The 23,862-nt window shown below is 40.8% G+C and overlaps 1 protein-coding gene across 1 annotated transcript in view; it reads right to left on the bottom strand.

Annotated features, from left to right (window-relative positions):
• Nucleotides 1-23,862, bottom strand: part of SGCD (sarcoglycan delta) — a 354,497-nt gene that overhangs the window by 192,871 nt on the left and 137,764 nt on the right. The gene's annotated exons all lie outside the window — the stretch shown is intronic.

A 23,862-nucleotide genomic window follows, 5' to 3' on the forward strand; every position in this document is an offset into this window, starting at 1 on the left:
TTATAGGCATGAGCCACCATGCCTAACTTGCCATTGTTATCTATTACACCCAACTCCACTCCTCTCTTTTCTTTAAATATAACCATAATCCCAGTACTACCCCCACACACCCTAAAATAAAAATCATTCCTTAATATCAAATGCCCAGTATCAGCATTCAAATTTCACTAATGTATATTTTCTCTCTTTATAATTTCCTTATTTGAATTAAGTTCCCTATAGCAATTGGTTATTACATAAAATACTAGGTCATTCCCTAAAATCTACGAAGTTAGTTTCTCTCATATACATATACATACACTCTATTGGATAATTGTCATTTTTAATAGAATTTCTCAGAGTTTAGATTTTGCTGAACATTTCCATAATTTCACATAATGTGTTCCTGTGTCTGCTGTATTTTCTATAAATTGGTAGTTATATCAAGTAGCTTGATCAGATTTGGGCTGTTTTCTAGAAAGAATATATCCTAGGCAATGGGGTATATTAATTTTCTATGGTTACAGTAACAAATAATGGTGCTTAAAATGACACAATATGGAAATAACATTCATTGGAAATCAAGCAGGTAGGAGGGGGAGGAAGGGATGGGTAAATTCACACCTAATGGGTACAGTGCACACTATCTGAGGGATGGGCACACTTATAACTTTGACTCAAATGGTACAAAAGCGATCTATGTAACCAAAACGTTTGTACCTCCATAACAGTCTGGAATAAAAAAAGATAAAATAACACAAATTTATTATCTTACAGTTCTGTATGTCAGAAGTCTAACCCAAGACTGAATGGGCCAAAATCAAGGTATCTGAAAGGCTATGTTCCTTTCTGGAGTCTCTAAGGGGCAATCCATTTCACAGCTCTTTCTAGGCTCTGAGTTGCCCACGTTCCTGGGCTTATGACCCACTTCCATCTTCAAAGTCAGCAATGGCTGATTGAGCTTTTCTCACATCCAGTTACTCTGACACTGAATCTTTTGGGTCCCTCTCCCATTTCTAAAGACTTGTGATTTCACTGGGCACATCTGGATAATCCAGAATAATCTCCCCACCTTAAAATCACCAGATCAGCAACTGCAATTTTATCTGCAATCTTAATTTCCCTAATGTAAGGCAACATATTCACGAGATCTGAGATTAGGACGTGGATATCTCTTGGGGGGGAGGTTGTTTTTCTGCTTACTACACGCGATATTCTTCCATCAGGAGGCACATAACATTTTTTGCCGTGATGTTATCAGCCATTGGTGACCTTTGTCTAGGGGATTTCACTAGAGGTTTCAAACCAGTTATATCCTAACTCTATTATTTCTTCTTAATTTATTAGCTGGAATATTCTATCAAGAGAAACTGCATCTCAGCAAACATTTACTCACCCTAAATTACAGTTTGTAGAGGAACTTGACAGAGCTTGATTTTTTCCTCCTTTATTTATTTACTGATTTTCAAAATAGTGAATTGGTTACCTAATATCTCCCAAACCAAGAAAGGTTTTTATTTTTAAAATATCACTGTGAACACTTTGATTTGTTTCATTCTAGCACAGTTATTATTCCTATGATCTAACCATCCTACCTCTGGTCAGAAAAGTCTCTTCATGTTGACTCCTGAGTCCTTTTAATATTGCCTGGTGATCTTTGATGGTCCTCTTGCTTCTAGCATAAGATACTCCAGGATTATCTTACATAGTTTTGCCCCAGGCCTGGAATCAGTAATTTCTAGTAAGAAGCCCTGGTTTATCTTAGTGGAAATTGGTGTTTAGAGACCACAAGCTGGGAGCATTGGGTGCTCATTGCTACTGGATTAGCCTTTGTGTCTGTGTACAGAGCAAGAAGGTAAGTTTTGTTTCATTAAAATACACCTTGATTTTACATGAAACTTTAATTCAAATTCAGGACTTAAAGATTTCCATTTGACCTCATGGATTTCACAGTGTTATTACCTTTCTTCCAAAATTGCTGTTTTTAATAACACTAACATGGTTACTTATTTGATTTAACCCACAACACACACTTAACAGTTTAGAATACCAATGGCACCACCATACTAACATTATTTTAATAAAAACAACTGAAAATTTGTCAATTTTTAAAATCTTTAAAGCTTATCCCACTAGGAAAGTACAGTCAAACTGCTCAGTTTCAAAGTCACTTGAAATAATTCCTTTCTGTGTGGTCAGGCCACCAGCCTGACACCCAGTGAGGTTTAATTGTTTCATATTTTTTTTCCTCTTAATTTTTCATGACTACTTTTTTAAAGTCCAATTTTGTTTTATAGATCTGCAAACTATTTATGTGGTACGAAAGTCAAATCTACAAAGCAAAAAACATTCAAAGAAGTCTAGCTCTGTCTCTGTCCTTCTATCAGGTTTCCTCCCCCCAAGCAATGTGTGTGTGTGATTGTACGTGTACACACACACTATGCATACATGTGTTTTTAATGTGTTCATCGATTGTCCAGTAACATTTGAAAACTGAAGTAGCTGAATTAAAAAAACAAAACAGGTTTCTAGCTCCTCCTGAGAACTAGAACCCCTGGCAATTCTGAGACTGCCGTCTCACATGGCCACTGTCCACCGAGGTCAGCAACCACCATGCTTGGACACAATATATGGTGTCTAGTTTGCTACAGTCTCCCCCCGACCTATGTTACTATGTCATCTCAGACTCCTGCAGCTTTTCCCCTGTGGCACTGCCTCTGTGCCATATTCCTCAGTACATTCAGTACAGATTCCACACAGGAGGTTGAATGACCAAGTGGGCAGTGGGCACTTCCCCCTACCCCTTCTTTATAAAAGCACTTCAGCCTGTGGGTCAGCACAGATCCTGCAGGTCAATACTGTTCTTTCATGGATGGCGTGCCATCTGTATATTTCTGTTTCTGGCACGTGCGGGGACAGCTCTGCCAAGAGGGCCCCTGACTGGGCTTTCAAACCCAGCATGAGAGGCAGGAGGCTAGAAGACATGTCCCTGTCTCACCAGCAGCAAGTAGAACACACAACGAAGGGAAAGAAGCAAAAGCAAATATCCGAAGGTACCTCCAACCCTCTCAAAATAGACATATAGATTAGCGCTCATGTTGGGTTATTCTTCATCATTTCTGCTAGCCAGAGAGGCAGACTTTTTCACAGAAACACACATGAAACTTGACATCTATAAACTGACTAAACTGTTTTGGTTTTTATTTATTCGTTTATATTTTTGGCATGATGTGTTTTTATAAAACAAACAAGAACTTTTAAATATTCTTAAATAAAAGATTATATTTGGGGTATTCAGCAAGCTGATTCCAATTATATTCTCCTCTGACATTACATACATATACCCCCTACCCTTTATTTGTTGATTGATTTATGGATTACTTGCCATGCACTGATTACTGTGTGCTTTTCATTATCTCATTTTCTCTATTATTACTAAGAACTACCATGTTACTTCTTGTATTTTATCACGAGGACATAATCTCACAACTGTGAAAGTATTTAACTATAGAGTTCATTACTATGCCAGTGATAACAGGAAAAATAAAAACCTAGGAACTATCTGAAAGTTACATGTTAAAAAGATAATTGAATCTATTATAATATAATGGAATACTAGGTAGCTCTTGTACAGGAATATTTAAGAGCATAGGTAAATATTCATGATGCATTATTGAGGGAAATAATCAGTTAAAGAAATATGAAAAATAAGCTCATTTTTAAATAACTATATTAAACACTGATAATGCATATAATCATGTGGATATAACAGAAAAAATTCTAATGGAAATTTTATAGGGGCAAAATTCTAGGGGGAGATGTATTCAAATGTTAATATTTAGTATCTTTTCATGTCTGGGTTATGAGTGATTTGTTTTCCTTTTTGCTTACCTGTACTTTCTAATTTTTTACAGTTTTCTATACACACTAATTGCAATAAAAACTTATATAACAAAAAATAAATCTTTCCTCAGTGATTTATCTTAAAAATCAACATTTGTCAAGAATGTATACTTTACATCATCTACTAAGTACTACACATATATTATCTCATGTCATCTTTTCAATGACCCTGTGAAATAGTTATTATTTTCCTTATTTGACAAGTGAGCACATTTTTTGGTAAATAATTTGCTCAAAATCACACAGCTAGTTAATGACAGAACCAGGAATTTGAACCCAAGTCTTTCCAATTCAGACTATATACTCTTAGTTATTATCCTAACCTAATCTTCAATAGTATTATCCTTATTGTATCTAGATTTCTTACTGTCACTGATTTTTGCTCATTTGGTAATTGCACTCAGCTGTATTAGATAGGACCATCCTCAACCTCAAGACTAACATCATCTATTCTTATGGGAGAACATCTTCATTCCACTTTCCCAGGATCTAGAGGCTCCTGATTACGACCCATCTGGCTCCCATCCCCAAACACATAACAAGAAGGAATCTTCTGCTGTTTCTGGAAAGCCTTCTGTGTGCATCATTTCATGTGGCATGCCATGAAGAGTCACAAAAAGAGAAGACGCCTCCAAATCCTGTCCTATAAGACAGTTTATAATACAGGTGGTACAAAGCCACAGAAAAAATAGTAAAGGAGGCACAGGAATGACCGAAGTTTGAGAAACACACATCTAATCCAATAGTCAATTAACTCCTTTGTGAGTAATTATTTAATCTTTCCATACACACCTCTCGTGGCAGAAAACTCACCCCAGACTTGTCAAATCTCTATCATTTCTTCCACTTACAGGTTCTTCCTATTCTTATGCATCATTAGCTTCATTCTAGCCTGCTTCCCTGTTTCCAGGTCTGCCTAAAGGTATTTGGTGAAAAATGTCTATCGAACAGTGTGACCTTTTGTTATTGGCCTCTATTTCTAGAGTATAATACAAAGCAGATTGGGTAATCAACTAAATATGTTCCCACATTTAGAAAGTCTCCTTTATAGCTTTGGAGCAGTGAGAATGGATTGGAGACACATAAAAATATCTTGAGATCAGCCTTACTTAAAATCATTTCACCTTTAACTACAGAAAGTATGGGGGGTACCATTAAGATAGGAGTTTTAGGTTAGTTCTGAAGCACAACTTCCTTCCCAGTAAGACATAAAACAGCTATTTAGCAGACTGAGAATCATTCCCAAAGTAATTAGAAAAATACACAATATTTTATTTTCTTCTTTAAATGGTGAAACTAATTTTAAGGCAAGCAGGAACATTCTAGTAGCCAGATAGCTGGGTAGCTGGTCTTGACTGAGGGAGCGCTGTCCGGTGAATGGTCCTGAAGTCTATAAAGTGCATCTGAAACAGAAGTAGGAAGCCTGGCTCCCACTGTACTCCCAGTGAGGGCAGGGGACTGAAGGACTGTCCGGTTCATCACAGTGTCACCAGTGACCACCTTCCACACCTGGCGTGGTACTCACTCAGAATAGGAGTTTTCAAGAACACAGGAGCAAATCCTACTGTTTTCTCAGTCCAATTTAGAGTGTCACACCCCCTCCCCTCAACCAGTTAGATCTTTCAGGGGAGACAGGGCCTAGGGGCAGGGACAGAGGTGGGTAGAATCTGGGGACTGATGCAAGGATTATGGAATATGGTCTTTATTCTTGATCTACTCCAGACTGGTTAGTTGGTTGTTTTGAACAGACCATTTTCTACAAGATGAGTATAGAATAAATAAGAGATTTGAGAGTGGCAATACAAACAGATTGAAGTGTTAACTTGTCTCTTCCCTCATATCTCTCATGCTGGCCTCTGATCCCCTTCCTCACCATCTCAAACAGGTTCCCAGGCTTTGTAATTACTTGCCTTAGAGATTTTGAAAATGAAGCAGCAGAGGCAGCCTAATGGCAATGGGATTTCCTATCTTCTGTAAAAGGTAAATCTCATTAAATGGACTGTGCTAGGTGTGCTGAGAATGGAAGCAAGAAGAGGAGATATTTTCTAACTAAGGGGTGGACCTAGATCTGTGCTTCCCATGAGTTCTAGAGACCATGGTCATGCCGGTGTCCCCAGGAGGGGTTAAGGTCTCATAGGGAAATGGCTGCAGGACTCCAGTCTTTCAGGTTTCTCATCCAAGAGTGGCAGAGGGATAGCAGAACCTCTGGACCTCAAGGAATGCCATGGGTGGAACCACAACTCCCTTAGCATGGCCAGGACAATGACCAGTGCCCCCAGGGCCTCTCCACTGGTGCTGGGCAAGACTCCATGACATCTGCAAAATCCTGCGTGAGATGGACTTTCCTGGCGGCCCTTGTGGGATGGGGGCTGGAAATTGCTATGTTGATTTTAGGAAAGTGCTATTTCTTGCTCCTCTGATTTTCCTGCTGCGTCAGCATCAGACAGGTTTTTAATTCCGTCAGCACATTTGCAGGCTTGAAGTCATGCCAAGTCCTGTTTTAGTAAGCAGGTCTCAAGACTCTCTCTTGCTGGAGCAGTGTTAATGGCAGGCGTTCCTTAGTTCTGATCCAAGGGCAAAACCGTTACACCCACACACAGATTGCATTAGAATGTGAGCTTCATGAGGGGTGGTTTTTTTTTTACTGTTTTGTTCATAGCTGTAGTCTCGGTTCCTAAAATATTGCTTGGCAAATAGTATGGACTTAGCAAATTCTTGTTGAGTGATGGAATTTATTCATTCCAAATAGTTGCATTTTGAAAGGTAGTGTGGGGAGTACAAAAATGTTAAAACCTATACCTATTCCTACACCAGATTCTAATCTTTCAGAACACGCATGTACTCACCATCAAACTGGTACTAACTGATCAACACTTATGTGCACATCTAGTAGTAACATTCATCGGGTGTCAGGCAGGTGGCAGGGATGAGGGGATGGGTATATTCACACTTAATGTGTGCGGCACACATCATCTGGGGGACAGACACACTTGAAATTCTGACTTGGGTGGGGCAAAGGTAATATAAGTAACCTAAGCATTTGTACCCCTGTAATATGCTGAAACAAACAAACAAAAAGACCATGCATTCCCAACCAAGGGGATATAGTCCCCAATGGGTGAAAATTGGTTATTGAAAGGTTGGGAGAATGAAAAAAAATTTACTCTTTTAATATAGAAAGCATAAATAAGCTTATGTATAGAGTATATACACATATATCTGTGGTATGAAAATTTCATGTCAGAGGATAAATAAAAAAAAAACTAAAAAATCCTCCTGGGGAAGGAAGAGGCAATAATTTTTTAAAATTTGAGAAATACTGTGTTAGAGTATTATGTTTTGAGACTACTCTTTCATCCCTTTATATTTTAACCTATAAATGGTCACCTCTACCATTTGCAGATTGAATCTTCTTGTAGTGTCTCAGACTCTAAAATGTATTATGAGAGGAACACCAAAAGTAAAGAACAAATGTATTGATCTGTACTTGTCCACTTCTCCACACTTGTCAGTCTCCCTTTACTATGTCACACAGCATGCTAATGATTTTTCCAAACTCCTTCCCTTTTTGAGTCTTTGTAACTATTCCATGTCCCTCCCTTGGCCATTGGCACTCTTCCCAATCCTGTTCCTCTCTCCTGTCCTTTGGTTATAGTCAGATATCTTTTCTGAGCCCATGTGGGATTTCTAATTCATATCTCCCATCTCATATCTCCTCATATCTTATCTCATATGACATGCCATTGTAATTGTTCATTTATATCTATGTCTGTAGTCACTAGACTTTAAAGTTCTTGAGTTGAGGGATAAGATGTTACTTATTATTCCATCTCTGGGGCACAGTACACTGCCCATACCTAAATATGTAACCGCAAGAGAAAAAAAAGAAATTGGCTAAAACAGAGATTGTTTAGAAAATGTCCATCCATATGAATTTTAAAACATTAATAACAAAAGTTACCATTTCCATGTACATTCGACAAAACACATTATGTGCGTTATAGTCACTAATCTTCATGATAACTGTAGATGGTAGGCACTGTTAACCCCACCTCACGGTTGAAAAAACTGGTGCTCAGAGACCCTGGCAGTCTAACTCCAAAACAAAACTCCTTACCCAGTACACTCTATGCTGTACTATTAAGCTCCAACTGAGTGTCCAGCCCTGTGCTAAATGATAGCTAAAGAGATATGAAGAGTTTCAGACAGTATCCCTCCCTTCTGGAAGCTTCCAATCTAAAGGAAAACATATGAGTGGCCATTATGGCAAAGATGTGAAGATACCAGAAACTCTCATGTACCACTAAGGAGAACACAAAATGGTATAGCCACTTTGGAAAAGAGCTCGACTATTAAAAAATTAGACATAGACTTACCACATGACCCAGCAATTCCATTCTGAGCTCTCTTCGTAAGACAAATGAAAACCTATGTCCACACAAAGAATTACACATAAATGTTCACAGCAGCATAAGTCATAAGAGCCAAAAAGTGGAAATAACCTAAATGTTCATCAACTGACTGATGAACGGATAAATAAAGTAGTCTATATCCATGTAATGGAATACTATTTAGCAATCAAAAGGAATACTAAAAAATAAAGAAAGAAAGGAAGGAAAGGAGGACAGAAGGATGGAAAAAAGGAAGGAAGGAAGGAAATACTGATACATGCTACAACATGGATAATCCTCAAAATCATCATGCTAAGTAAAATAAGCCAAACATAAAACAACATATATTGCATGATTCTATTTATATATAATGTCCAGAGAGGCAAATCTATAGAGATAGAAGAAGATTAGTGGTTGCCTGGGGCTGAGAGTAGAAAAGGAGAATGACTGTAAATGGGCTCAAGGGATTTTACTGAGGTGCTGGAAATGCTCTAAAACCAGATCATCTCACTAGATGCAGACAAAGCATTTGATAAAATTCAGCACCCCTTCATAATAAAAATCCTCAACAAACTAGGCATTGAAGGAACATACCTAAAGAAAATAAAAGCCAGATAAGACAAACTCATAGGCAACTAATTTTGCATTAAGCTTGAGTATTCCTCCTTGGAAATTATTCAGATGATTCAGAAGACTTTCGGGGACAAGGCAATGAGTGCAGCCCAAATAGAAGTGTGGCATAAACACTTCAAAGATAGTCAAGAATCTGTTGAAGATGATCCACATTCTGGAAGGCCTACAACAAGCAGAACACCTGAGAATGTTGAACGTTTACGGGTTAGGTTAAGAGATGCTGGGAGAACTGTATGAGGTCCTAAGGTGCTACTTTGAAAGGGACTGAGGTGTCATTGTCCTGTGTACAATGTTTCTTATATTTTGTATCTGCTTCAATAAATGTCTCTATTTTTCATATTACATGGATGGATACTTTCCGGACAGACCTCATATACTGGTTAGAAGTGTGTGTGTGTGTGTGTGTGTGTGTGTGTGTGTGTGTGTGTGTGTGTTTGAGAGAGAGAGAGAGAGAGAGAGAGAATATTAACGTAAGACATATGTAACTGTCAAATTTCTTTGGTAGCTCAGGGGGTCAAGACTGATTTCTCACTTCTGTTTTGTAAATATCTCATAATATTGCTCTTAATGATTCACAGATCCAAGACCACTGTATTTGAAACATTCCGTATGTCCTGGTTGCTAACAGTAATGTATGCACAGGCATTCTTTACTCTATACTTTTCCTGGGGGTAAGTAAATCAAAGAAAGGAGGATTATCTGCCATTCCCAAAACACATACATAAGGAATAAGTCTAATTTTCTTTACTACCAAATTGCCTCGTTTCCACTTGTCTTTTAGGGCTTTGCTATCAATTTCTTTGGAAAGCCTTCCTTGATTCTTCTCAGTCCTTCAGAAACCATCTTTCCTCAGTAACTAGAGAATACATGCGCACGCGCGCGCACACACACACACACACACACACACACACACACACACACACACAGCCTTTTGCTCTATTGGCTAAGAATATGAGGTCTGGAATCAGACTGCATGGGTCAGAATGCTGGCTCACCCCCTTCCTAGGTACCCTTTCTAAGGTTCGTGCTTTGTATCTGGACACTACGGTAAGCAAGATAATGAAAGCTTCTAGATTGAGAGTTAAAACAGATAATCCATGTGTATCAGTCAAAAGAGGCTAGGATACACTATGGTAACGGACAGCAAAAATCTCAGTAGCTTTGAATAACAGAGGTTACTCACCCAAGCTACATGCCCAGGGAGGGTCAACAGAGTGTCACTGAGGGACAGAGAATGCTAAAGTTGCCACTGTCTTCAACACTTTGCTGCTCTGTATTCTTTGGGTACGTGTTTGACTGTATTTCCCCACCTGCATATGACTGGTGTGGCTAATGAAATTATAGCAATTCAGAGTCAATTCAGAGCATATGCTTTAAGAGCCACTGCAGGGTTGACCATACCCTCCTATTATTTTTCTCTTTCTACATTGCAAGCTTCTAACAACTGAAAAGAACCACAATTACAGCTCCTACAAGGAAGTGCGGCTTAAAAAATCAATAAACCCCAGCCGGTACTATGCTGGCTGGCCATTTGAGGAAACAGCTACATTAGCGTGGGGATTGCCATATACTTCTAGACATTAAAGATTACCCTTAAAAAATGTTTGTAAGGAAATGTAAGCACATGCTATGGGATTACAGGAAGAGTCTATCACTTGGCTTCTGGCCTCGACCCTTCTGCTAGCTGTCGGTACTAACATGGACAAGTCCTTTGAATGAATCTTTTGAATCTGTTTTCTTCCACTCCATAATGGGTAGCTGGACAGTAGAAATATTAAGGTCTATTGTACTTTTTTTTTTTTTTTAAAAAAAAAAAAGGTCCTATTTTATGATATACAGGAATGGGATACAACCTGGACAACAACTAATGTCAGCTGTTACTGGGAACTGATACCCACTACTCAGAGAGGCTATAATTAGGGCATCTTGTGTGACGTGTAGTCTAGCTTAGGAAATGCTTACAAAAACTCTTGTAAATCGCTCCAAATGCACACCTAGATTCAGGGACTACTTAGGCATAAAAACCAGTGCCAGCACATTGTTCTGAAACAGCAACTTGTAAGCAACCTTTAAAAAGACACATTGGCGGGGAATTTATCGATTGTTTGAAGGGAAGAAAATGAGAGATGGATAATAAAGTGCAAGTTGCTACATCCCCTGTCCTAGGTGAAAAATGTGAGCTTATAAATCCTGAGCTATTGTTGATAAAGGAGGGGACTCATTTATCTTAAGCAGGCACATAAAAGAAAATAAGTGAAATATGATTAGGCCTATGCCAAGTGTTCAGATTAAATTCCTACCATGGCAATCCCTGCTGCTGGGTGAGCACTTCCCACCAGTAAAGCCCAATTAAGATGCTGGCCCGAGTGATATTAAAAATGCACGCTGCGGAAATCCTACCCAAAATAGATTCTTTCACTTGGGTATACACCCCAAGGGAGCCACCTGCGTTGTCTTCTATTTTCATTAGGAAAAGCTGTCAGTTGTATATGACAGTGTCTTTCATGAGACTTCAACTCACAGCTTCAAAGGGCCCAGTGCCTTTTTGATACATGTGAGAAAGGTTTCAGGGATAAATTCAGAAATACAAAAGCTAGCATGAATACTCCTGGCACGAGTGCTGTCTTACCTATTAATTTGGCTCTCTCTTCAAGTTTTGATGTCCAAATTGGCCTTCCAAAAGATAGCAGCAGAGGTACTCTCAGTCTTTCAGATGTGTCACCAATTTCCACAATTATGTTTGGCCTTAAGCTAAAGAGATGAAGCAGTTGTCCAGAGAAGATGTCTGTTGCTATTTCTTTTGCTTATACTCCTAAGCTCTTATATTCTTTCCCTACTTCATCCATGTTTTTGCAGAACAGAACAACTGGATACTGGAGAATCCTGTTCGCTCAATGAACAAAGACATGACTTCTTCCCTTCTTTCCCCCTTACCGTAGAGCATCATATGGCCAGAGCTATGAAGTGCTGTGGAGAAGAATGAGGCAGAGTAGGAGGCGGAGTAGGAGATACACAGAAGACTAGAGGTCCATGAAGTTGTCTCTAAGAAGAAACCCAAATGATGTAAGGGAGCCAGGCATGGAAAGATCCAGGTAAGGGAAAAATGAGTTTGGTACATTTGAGGGTCACCAAGAATGCCAACTGGCAATGTGACCAGCGTGGTGTCACGCCAGTCTATGCAAGGTAAGGAGTAGGAAATGAATTCAGAGAGGTGGGAAGGGACAAGGATCAACAGAGCATCCTGCAGAAGTAGTTACCAAGGAGTTTGGATTTTTATTCTTTGTGTGACCAAACAGTAGTGGAATCTGTTAACCAAGGGAATGATGGGAGCAGATTTACATTTTAATTTAAATTCTAAGACTTCCTTGAAAGTACAAAACCACACTTTGATGAATTCACTACCTTAGAATTAATTCCAAAAATAACTTCCTAATAAAGAACTTGCTGATAATAGATTCTGTGAATTTGTTCAACTGAAATAATTTTTTCACAATGGCTTCTCTGCCTCCTTTGTCTAGCCAAATCCATAGACACAATGGTTTCCACCCACCTCAGGTTTTGGAATCAGAATGGTCTCGACCACAGGTTTTGCCCATCTGCTCTGACTAGGACTTCCAGTACTCTGTTGAATAAGAATGATGACAGTGGGCACCCTTGTCTTGTTCCAGTTCTTGGAGGAAAGGCTTTTACCTTTTCCCCATTCGCTATGATTTTAGCTGTGCGTTTGTCATATATGATCTTTCTTACGCTAAAGTATGTTCCTTCTCTGCCTTGTTTCCTTTGCCCAGCCAAATTCATAGACACAGTGGTATAGATCATAGGTTTTAGAACCACAAAGAATTAATCCTAAGCGTGAGGGTTAGATCCCTCCAAAAAAGGAATTTTTGAGTCCAGGCCCCAGGTCCCATTACTTACTAGTCATAGAGCCTTTCCTAAACCTCTATTTCACTTGGAACATGGTGATCACAGCATCCCTCCTGGAAGAGTGTGTGAGTGCACATGCATTTGATCTGCTTGGCGTGGTGCCTGGTGCACTGTAAATGCTCAACAGCAGCCCTGCACTGAGCCCTTCATGCTCTGGGCCCCAGCTCCCACGTCTGTTTCCTTCTTGCTTCCTTTTGTGACTACCTCTTCTGATCTCCTGCAGCAGTTACACTCTGCCACACACAATTTAGCACTTACTTGATTCAATATGCTCAAACTGGCTCGTGTAACAGGGAGAGAAAAGAGAACTAATGATGGAGCTGTCAGTGTCGAAAGGATGCGGAATGAGCAGGTAAGGGGCAGGTACAGAGACATGAAAAGGAGCGTCTCAGAAAGTCTATCTTAGTTCCTAAGAGAAGGTGAAGGGATTAGAGCTCTCCCAATACCTCAAAGCTAGTAATACAGGAGAAAAGGAAAGCAGAAGAGATGTTTTAGGGTTTGCCAAAGTTGAGGACAAGATGGTACTTTAATAATTTTAACTAGAAATAAACAAATCATCAAATACTAAGAGCCCAAAACTGGTTAAAGAGATTTAATTTGTCCCGTTTTTTGCTTTTAATTACAATGTCAAGTATTATCCACACCCCTCCAAACTGCTCAAGCCATCCCTTAGAAAGGGAATCATTAATACTATGAGCAGTTTCAGGGACCCTGATTTGCGGTTATTCCCTGGGCAGGAAGCGCAGACAGTAAGACAACAGTGGAGATTACAAATTCATAGCAAACCCAATTATAACCATTTTTTAAGACTTATTTGGGATATTAGTTGGGATGGTGAAGTTTGTGTCAATTGGACTGGGCAAAGGGGTACCCAGATATTTGGTTAAACATAATTCTGGATAAGACAGGAGAAATAAGCTCAAGAGATCCATTGTATAACATGAAGACTATGGTTAACAACAATGTGCTATACGCTTCATCATTGCTAAGAGACTAGATTTTAAGGGCTCTCACTACAAAAAAAAATGACAAGTATGTGGGGTAATACATATATTACTTAGGTTGATTTAGCCATTCCACAATGTATAAATGTATTAAAATGTCATGTTATACACAATAAATATACAGAATTTTTACCTGTCATTTAAAATAAAAATGCTCCCCGCCCGCCCCAATGCTAGCTGTGATTGTGAGAGTGTTTCTAGATGAGACAAACATTTGAACTGGCAGACTGAGTAAAGCAGATAACCCTCCCTAACATGGGTGGGCCTTATCCAATCAGATGAAGGCCTGAGAAAGGCTGACCCTCCTTGAGTAAGGCGGGATTTTTTTCCTGCCTTGAGTCTTAAACTGAAACATTGGCTTTTTTGGGGTCTTAGGCATGTACACTTGGACTGGAGCTACACCATCAGCTCTCCTGTGTCTCCAGGTTGCAGACTGCACATTTAGGGTCCCATCAGCCTCCCAAGTCACATGAGCCAATTCCTTATTTAAAAAAAAAAAAAGACACACACACACTCTCTCTCTCTCTCTCTCTTGATTCCATTTCTCTGGAGAAGCCCAATTAATATAATTTCTGCTCTTACAGAGGGCAAGTTTGGTGTCTGTAGCAGTGGCCCCAGGCAGATAGCTTTCAGACTCTGGGGAGTACACACAGGTTCCCTTTGTCCTGGTGCACCTTCCACCACCTGTTCCCCAGGGCAGAGGACTCTGCAAGGGTTAGAGTGTTGGAGAACCCACCTATACCACTGGGCTCAGCTGGTGTCATGACACTGCTACCATCTGGGCAGACACAGGGGGATGTCAGTGGGGCTCCAGGGATGTGGAGATGCAGGATTTCTTGGGCCCCAGGCAGGATGTAACCTGGCGGGAGCTGGGCCCTCAAAATGGCATCTTGCTGCAGTGACTTTAGTCTTGGGGTATGCAGGGCCCAGTGTGAACTCCCTCTGAAGAACAGTGCCGTTGCACGAACTCCAGGTAGCTCTATTATACTAGTCTTAGAGCCCACAAGGGCTCAGGGGCTCTTCTGTAACTAGGATAACAGGAGTCCATGATGGGAATGTGCACCACTGGGGATCTCTTGCTTACCTTTCTCCCCGCACTGGGGAGTTTCTCCTGGCTCTGGACAAATCCCAGCTCGGCCAGTTGCTTCACTTCCCCTTCATTCCATACCTCAGAAGTTTCCTGTCACTCCCCTGCTGAATTTCATTGTTCTCTCTTAGACGGTCTATTTGATGTGGGATTATCTTACTCCCTGTTTTGGTTCTTCTTTGTAGAGGAGGCAAGTGCTGAATGCCTCTACACAGCTATCTTGAAGTTCCCTTTTCTACCTCTATTTTATTAATGGCTCTCTGTATATACTTTAGGTATAAGGAAGATGCAGTAAGTTTCACTTTTCCCGACATTCTATACAATGTGAGTATGTCAGAAAGGTTAACAAGCAAGATGCCTCCCACTCTTGTACTCAAAAATTGGCAGAAAAAAGCTGCCTACAATGAGTAGACAGAATAAAACATCCCTCAGTCCACACTTGAAAGTCACGGTGGGGAGACCTCAAGTTAGCCAGAAAAGATTCTTCTGAAGAGTATCTCTGTTTCTCGGGACTGTCAGATATATGCATTATAGTAACAACTTACACTGGCAAAATTCTTTCAGTTAAAAATAAAAAAAGACAAACTTGTTTCCAAAGGTAATGTGGCAGATAGTGCTCATTTATTTTACCAGCACTTTCAATTTTGGCTCAAATCGTATTATTCAGGACATGTGAATTGACTAGCGGGAACATTTCCAGCAACAATATTTTGGAATTAAAAGCTAATTTAACCAAGATGACCCTTGGAAATTACCAAGCTCAGGTAAAAGGAAATTCTTTGACATAAATGGCCATGTGTTATTCATTTTAAGAGGGTACAGGGAGAACTCTTCAATCATCTTTTATTATCTAAGCCACCTTTTTCTTCACACCACGCCTTGGAATGGCCGAGCCTTAATAAAACCTTCATGTACCCATGACTGATATATATGTGAAAATGAGTCCAGGTCCAGGAAACACAAAAAAGGCATTTCAGAGCAGCTGGATAAGACGGGAATCTGAATAGCTTGAAAAAGTATACTTTGTAACAAGCAATTATACAATGAAGATGTCGCTTAGGGAATAATTGAATACTTTCTTAACTTCAGATTTAAAAATGTCTTCTTTTTTTTTTTTAACAGACTAGCATGGTAGCAGCTTTAGAATCGAAGAGACCCATTCTCAAATGGCAGTTGTACTCTATTATTTATCTGACCTTGCGTAAGTCACCTGATATTTTTAGCTTCAGTTTTCTCCTCTATAAAATATGAACAAGTTATCTAGGTGGATGGGTGTATTTAACAACATATTTAAGTCACTGAGTGTAGTACATGGCACACCGTCAGTGCTTCATAAATGCCATTTCTGTTACTTCAGTTAAAAAACAGAAAAAGACTTGGCCTTCACATGCTCTTTTTAAGGCCTTCTGTTAAGGGTAGAGATTTCTGAGGCCGGGATTATTTCAGGTTTTCTCTCTCATTAATGATAACCTCAGGTACTGGAGTATGGGTTCTTTAGTGGATCCAGACAGAAGTCCACAGAGTTATTTCCCTTAGGTCCAAGCCTGACACGTGGGATTCAGTGGAGTTTGGTTCTCTGTTTATTACAAAGACCTGGTTTTCAGTATGTCAATTTCAGATGAGTGGAAGTAGTCACAAGTTTCTTTCAGCTGCTGTAGATTTAACCTTCAAATCCTGAAACCTCTAACCTCCAGGCCAAGACAGCCATTCTGTCGGGTAGCAGGGTACCGTCTCATTTAGCTCAGTGTCCTGAGACTTGCTCTGAGCTGTGTCCCCAAGTCTGTAAGGATGTCATTGGGCATCCTCCAGAAACACATATTTTAAATGAACTGGCTGGACTGGCAGGTAGGCAAGAGTGAATCTCAGTTTAAATGTATAAAATAGCATTGGGCTCTCATTTTGAGGGTCACAACATCATCCTTTACTCATCATGCTGCATATGCAAGGCACCGAGCTAGCTACTGAAGCTACTGCTCTCAAGAGACATTAAGAAATGCAGAAGAAAAGAAAGAATCTGAATTCCCACCATGGTTGACTCCACATACAAATGAAGCATCTGAATGCCCAGACACCCCCTCTTCTTTTTGGTTGTAGGTGAACTTGGGTATGTCGCAGGAGTCAGTAAGCACTGACTGTAAAGTATGCCCCTGCGGTGTGTCAACTGCAATTTCTATCAATCCTCTCTCTTTAACCTCAGGGTGACTCCCTTCTCCCTCACAGTCAGACTTCTGAGATTTGTTGTCTTTGGAAAATGTCACAGTCTGATACCTGTTAAATATCAAACATGTACATGAGAAAAGGAAGGATTCTGTCTAAGGCAAGTCCATGATCTCGGGGCCTCAGCGGCCAAATGGAAGAACACAGCTCCATTCTATCCACACTGACCTCCTTGCTGGTCCTCTGAACACACCAGACAGGTCCAACCTCAGAGCATCTGCATTTGCTATTCCCTCTGCCTGGAATGTTCTTCTCCAGACTTTCTGTACAACTGGCTCTTTCTCTTAGCTCACGTCTTTGTTCAAACATTATTCAGGAGTCCTTCCCAGACCATGCTCTCTGCAGTTGCACCCCTGGTTCCCTCTATCCTGCTGTACACTGCTTAATACCTAACCTTCCATTTTTATTTGCTTGTGTGTGGTTGGTATTACCTACTAGAATGTAGTAGCTCCATGGAGAGAGGGACATTGTTTTATTTATCGCTGGCAGAATGCCTCACATATATGACTAGGAGGTCAATAAATAATTTTTAAAAAATATTTTGTTATGTATGACAGACCACTAAATCCAAGTCATTTTCTTACCTATAAATGGAATAATAATGCTACCTACAATTACCAAGTTTTGTAAGAAAATTAAAATATTTTGAAAAACTACTTAATAAACCATAAAATGCACTAAAATATTAGCAGTTGTTCTTACCACCTTTGTTGTTAACTGGTTCTATCAGAGCCCCAGGGAGCAATGGATTTTAAAGCTTTTGGCTTGATTTATAAATATTTCTAAGAATCGGTCAACTCCTGAAAGTAGCCATCATATTTCATTTTTTTTTTCTTTCAGCTTGAGTTAAAGTCCAATAAATTCTTGCTGGATGGATAGATGGATAAATGTATGGATGGAGTAAATATGGTGCTTATAGAAGAGATGTAAAAGGAAAGGAGATGGGACCAAGTGTGTGGCTCTGACTCATAAAGCTGGGAATTAAGTCAAAACAGCGGATATGATACCAGACCAGCACCCTGAAGAGTAGCTGGATTGGGGCCAAATCCAGAGGTCCAAGTTGAATCACTGGTCAGACATCACTAAAACCGTCATGATTAATCAAATGCTCTGAAACCACAGTATGTCCCCCGCAATAAAGAATTATCCAGTGGAAAATGTCAAAAGTGCTGAGGTTGGAAACCCCTTACCTAGACAATTGAAATATTGCTAGGTCTCAGTTTAACTGAGCAAAACGATACTACAGCACTTGCTCTAACTCTCTATTTTGTAGGGAGTATAGAAATTGATATGTGTGCCTAAGTGTTTTGGAAAGTGCTTTATAAATGTTACTTTTCATTTTAGCCCTTCATACTTCTTCAGATCATACAACTAGGCTTAAAAGGTGCTTATAATCTTACTTATCTATAATACAATCATGGCACTTTGCCTTTAAAGAGGATCTTTATTCTAGAGAGAACACACAGCTTCTTATTTATCAAAGCCTAGTTAGCAAGTATTACTGCCCCTCCTTTCCAGATAACAGAATTGGCAGAAGGAACATCTGACCCCTTCCTCAAGGAAAAAAATAATAGGAGTTACAGGCACTTTGTTCATTGATTCAGTAATTATTATTTGATGTTAATATGTGTAAAACACTAACAAAGTGAAAAAATGTTACCGATCCCTTCCTATGTACCAAACAATGAGCTGAGTGCTCTTACATGTGGCTGGTGGGTACCATATTGGATAGTGGAGAGCTAAGCATATTCTACTCTTTAGCTTTTTTGTTTTCAGGATTTAATTTCTGAAAACTTCCAGCATAGACTCAAATCACAGTGATGATTCAGGCTACAGTGACCTTGTATGACTCCGTTCACCTCATAGCACTGGAATCCTGATCCCTTAGATTTTGTCTTGGCTCAAAGGTTGGTATGTCAGTGTGATTTCAGTTGCTTTGGTTTCCTCAACATCTCATTAAACACCGACAGTCACACAGAGGCACCCAGGTGTGGAAGGGGGAAAGGAGGAGATTTCTCCTTTGAGGGGCTCGTGGCCAGACTGCTTGCTCTGTGGGTCCCGCTGGTTCCTGAATCACCATGTGCAGGTGCCCCCAAAGGTGGCCTAAGAAGCCAGTGTCTGTGGTCTGTCAGGATCAATGATGCAGAAGGATGCAGGTGCCTTTTCACAGACAGCTGATCCTGGGTTCTGTACCTGACCCGGGCTCTGGGCTCTGGGCTCTGACCCTGATCCTGGGTCCTCAGCGTTTCCATGAAATATGCCTGTGTGGCAGTCTCCTTTTATTGACTGCCCCTAGGAAGGGATCTGAAACTCACTATAGAAACATCTCCATTCTCCTCTTTCCTAAAATCCTTTGGGGGCAGGTATTATTATTATCTCACTCTTCTGACAGATGCAGGTAAGAAAATCCCAGGGTCATGTAGTTCAAGAGACACAGAATAACAGATGTTTCAAACTAGGTGCCCGTGGGCTATTTGGGGCTAGCAGATGTAATCTTTTGGATCCACAAAGTGTTTTATTCTTTTATTTCATTTTATTTTTTTGAGACAGAGTCTCGCTTTGTTGCCCGGGCTAGAGTGAGTGCCGTGGCATCAGCCTAGCTCACAGCAACCTCAAACTCGTGGGCTTAAACGATCCTACTGCCTCAGCCTCCCTAGTAGCTGGGACTACAGGCATGCACCACCATACCCGGCTAATTTTTTCTATATATATTTTTTAGTTGGCCAGATAATTTCTTTCTATTTTTAGTAGAGACAAGGTCTCGCTCTTGCTCAGGCTGGTCTCAAACTCTTGAGCTCAAGCAATCCACCTCCACCTCGGCCTCCCAGAGAGCTAGGATTACAGGCGTGAGCCACCGCGCCCGGACCACAAAGTGTTTTAAATAAAACATAAAGCAAAACAAAAACTAAGATATTTGGATTGTGGGTTTCTTTTGCAAAATCCTAACATTTATAGCAAGAAGGCCCATATTCCCACATAATTACAACTGCAGAGGCTGAGTGGCCACCTTCCTTTCTGCACAGTCGAGGACCCAAAGTCCAGAATATCACAGTCCGTCTACCTCCTACAGGTCTTCCCCTGTCCCTTTTTATCCATTTGTTGCTGGTCAGTCCTTCTAGGTTTTTGAGTTTGAGGACCTAGCTTAATGCATTAGAGTTTGAGGTATTTATTTACTTTTTGTTTTAATGAAGGAGACTTTTACCTACAAGAATAAAGGTTTCATGGTAGAATTTCAAATACCAATATTCTAGATGAAAGAATACTTATTTTTATTATGAACCTTCTCTGTGATTTGATGCCACAAGCATGAGCCTAATCTTCCACCCAACACTATGGCATCCATCCTATCACTGTGTTCTTAATTTGTCAGATGACAAAACCAATGCCCTGAGAGATGAAGAAATAGGTTCAAAACCATAATTTTGTAAAATGGCTAGTGGATGCACGGGAATCAGCTCCCGGAATCATCTTTCTATTACTTTATAGAGCTCCTCTCATCCAATTCTCAAGAAATATCGTGACCTTTTACATAGTATTCTGTAGGTATGGCCTTTGAAGGCAATAAAATCTAAGTGTTAATACCTAATGGGCCTCTTAAGACCCATCAAGCAACTTCCTTAACCTCCTGAGATTTAGCTTTCAGAGTTTTCTTAAAAACAAAAAATAAAAAAACTGATTTTAAGTAGCAGCAATTCCAAAGTAAGTAAAGCACCTAGCACTATTCTTGGAATGGAGGCTCAGAAAATGTTAATTCCTTCCCCCTTAATCTGATTAGCTAAAAAAGTCATTGGAAGTTACTATGACTGTCCATGTGCCATAGGCAGCCATGCAGTTTGATGCCTGATACGGCTTGGGGGTTTGGCCCTTTCAAATCTCGTGTTGAAATTTGATTCCCCATGTTGAATATGAGGCCTGGTGGGAGGTATTTGGGCCATGGGGGCAGATCCCTCATGAATGGCTTGGTGCACTCCCAAGATAATAAGTGAGTTCTTACTTTATTAGTTCAGACCAAGAGCTGGTTGTTTAAAAGAGCCTGATGCCACCTCCTTCCTCTCTTGCTCCTCCTCTTCCCTTGTGACACGCCTGCTCCCCTTTACCTTCTGCCTTGATTGCAAGCTCCCTGAAACCCTCATCAGAAGCAGATGCTGGCATGATGCTTCTTATACAAACTGTGAACCATGAGCCAAATAAACCTCTTTTCTTTATAAATTGCCCAGCCTCAGGCATTCCTTTATAGCAACACAAAATGGACTAGCACAACTCTTCTTCCAGTCCCAAGGGAAGACCCTGACTCAAACTCATCAGGATCATCTGATTCCCCTTGCACAGTGATCAGTTCCAGTTGGTCTAATTAGAGTAAAGCCTAGGGTTTTTATTCAAAGGGGTCCTTGGGGAGAAGAGAAGCTCTTTCATGCTCTGGGTGTGTGGTGTGCATGTAATGCCTGGAGCAGCTGCTACCATTTTGCTACTATGAGTAAAAACATTTGAGGAGAATCTAACTCAAGAGAACAGCAAAGGTGTGGAGATCCCAGAAGAATGGAATCAAAACTCCAAAGACTCTTTCTATACTTTTCCATTCCCTACCAGTCAAGTACACTCTGCCTAATCCAGGCAGAGCTGTTAGGTACAGTTGAATGCACTCTTGGGGGGTAAGTCCAGAGAAATGGCTGCCAGACGATGCACAGGACCACGGAGTTGTGCTCACCAGCACATTTCCCTACAGATTGCTCAGAGTGTTTGTGACAGCAACTTGTCTTACTGCTGTGTCTGCCATCCCAGGCAGGTGGAGAAAGAAATGTGAGGCAAGACAGCTGGAGGGCTGAACCCTCCACCCACAAGGACTCGTCCAAGGCCACCACACTCAGCAAGGCAGCAGCTGGTGGTGTCTGCTTTGTTTTGAAGTTGTAGCAGCTTCATATGTGCAGGTCAAAGCAGGTAACTTCTTCATGAAAAGTATTGGAAAAACCAAGAGACCAGACTGCAGCACTTACTGTAATACCAGTCAGTGACCTGTGAGTGGGTGGTCTGTGTCAAAAACACCTTCTACGTCCTCTAGAAGAACACAATTAGGCAAGGAAGGAGAAGGAATTAAATCACTCCAAGACTTTCAGAAAAGCCAGAGCTGACGGCTTCTTAAGTGTCTTTTATATCTTCTCTCGTCTACTTGCCATTGTATGAAGGGCAAGGGCAGCTGTAGGAGTTCTTGGAGTTGTGAGCACAGGTAGGAGAACACAATGGATAGGAGCAACAGGTGTGCTCAGGTCTTAGAGCTTTAAAGTCTGAGGCCGGGGTCCCACAGAGGCAGGGCACATGACCTTGATGAATGATGTAGAGAGAACAGACCCTGACAGGGACAGAATGCTCAGCTCCAGTCACATGTCCTTGATAAGGGTCTTGAAATCTGTTTTTATTAAATATAATGTAAAATGTCCTTAATCTGAAAAATATATATATTTTTTCAAAGGGGTCTCAGTACTGAGAAGATCAAATAAAAATACTGGAGTGGGTGAGTTTGGCTGTCAGGCTAAAGACAATTGAGGGAATTGGTCAGATTAGCAGAAAGGACTAAGAGGTGGTAGCTCTTTGCTTTCAAGAATGGCAACCAGAGAGTGATTCAGCAAGATGGGGAAGGAGGATGGAGGGCGTGTGGATCCCCCCGAATGGCTCAAACACAGACACGTGAGGGGACAGAATGATGGCTACGTGGGTTCCCTTCAGGACTGGAAACTCAACTCAGCAACCTTGGGAGTTTCCACAAAGATTCCTGCGGCTCAGAGTAGCACAGAGGGGACAGAGCTGCCAGCCAAGGCACCTGATCTCAAAAGGACCCCACTGGTGGGGGATTAGCACCCTGAGTGACCACTAGCAGGGCCTGAGGCTGAGGCCACCTCCCGGCTGGGGGGAGGGAGCCCAGCCCAACTCCTGCTATAAGCTACTCAGCAATCTTAGTGAGGGTCCACTCAGAAACTGAGAAAAGATAACTAATGAACATAAAGAAATTCAACATGTCATGAAATAGTCATAACCATTACAGTTGGAAGTATTATTTCCACTGAAAAGATGAGGTAAAGGCCGGGCGCAGTGCCTCACGCCTGTAATCCTAGCACTCTGGGAGGCCAAGGTGGGTAGATCGCTTGAGGTTAGGAGTTCGAGACCAGACTGAGCAAGAGTGAGACCCTGTCTCTACTAAAAATAGAAAGAAATTAGCTGGACAACTAAAAAAAATATATATATATATATAGAAAAAATTAGCCAGGCATGGTGGCGCATGCCTGTAGTCCCAGCTACTCGGGAGGCTGAGGCAGGAGGATCACTGAAACCCAGGAGTCTGAGGTTGCTGTGAGCTAGGCTGACGCCACGGCACTCACTCTAGCCCGGGCAACAAAGCGAGACTCTGTCTCAAAAAAAAAAAAAAAAAAAAAAAAAAATGATGACGTAAGGATCAGAAATGTTACGCAACACCCGAAGTTCACATAGCTAGTAAGGGGCAGCCTTTGCACCCTCACCCTTGAGTCCAGCACCTGGACCCCAGTGGTCCACGCTGCCCCTCCAAGTGTTCTTCCCATATTTCACCCTTTCCCCATCCTTTATTATGTCCTGCACTAGCTACATGGCAACGGCAGTTTGATCCAGAGATTCCAAGAGGATTCTATTAAAACATTATTTTTCTCTACTATCTGTTAACCATCTGTGGAATGAATGTTCTGGAGAATATACTTTGAAA

The sequence above is a fragment of the Lemur catta genome, chromosome 5, assembly GCF_020740605.2.
Source record: "Lemur catta isolate mLemCat1 chromosome 5, mLemCat1.pri, whole genome shotgun sequence".
NCBI classification, from domain to species: domain Eukaryota; kingdom Metazoa; phylum Chordata; class Mammalia; order Primates; family Lemuridae; genus Lemur; species Lemur catta.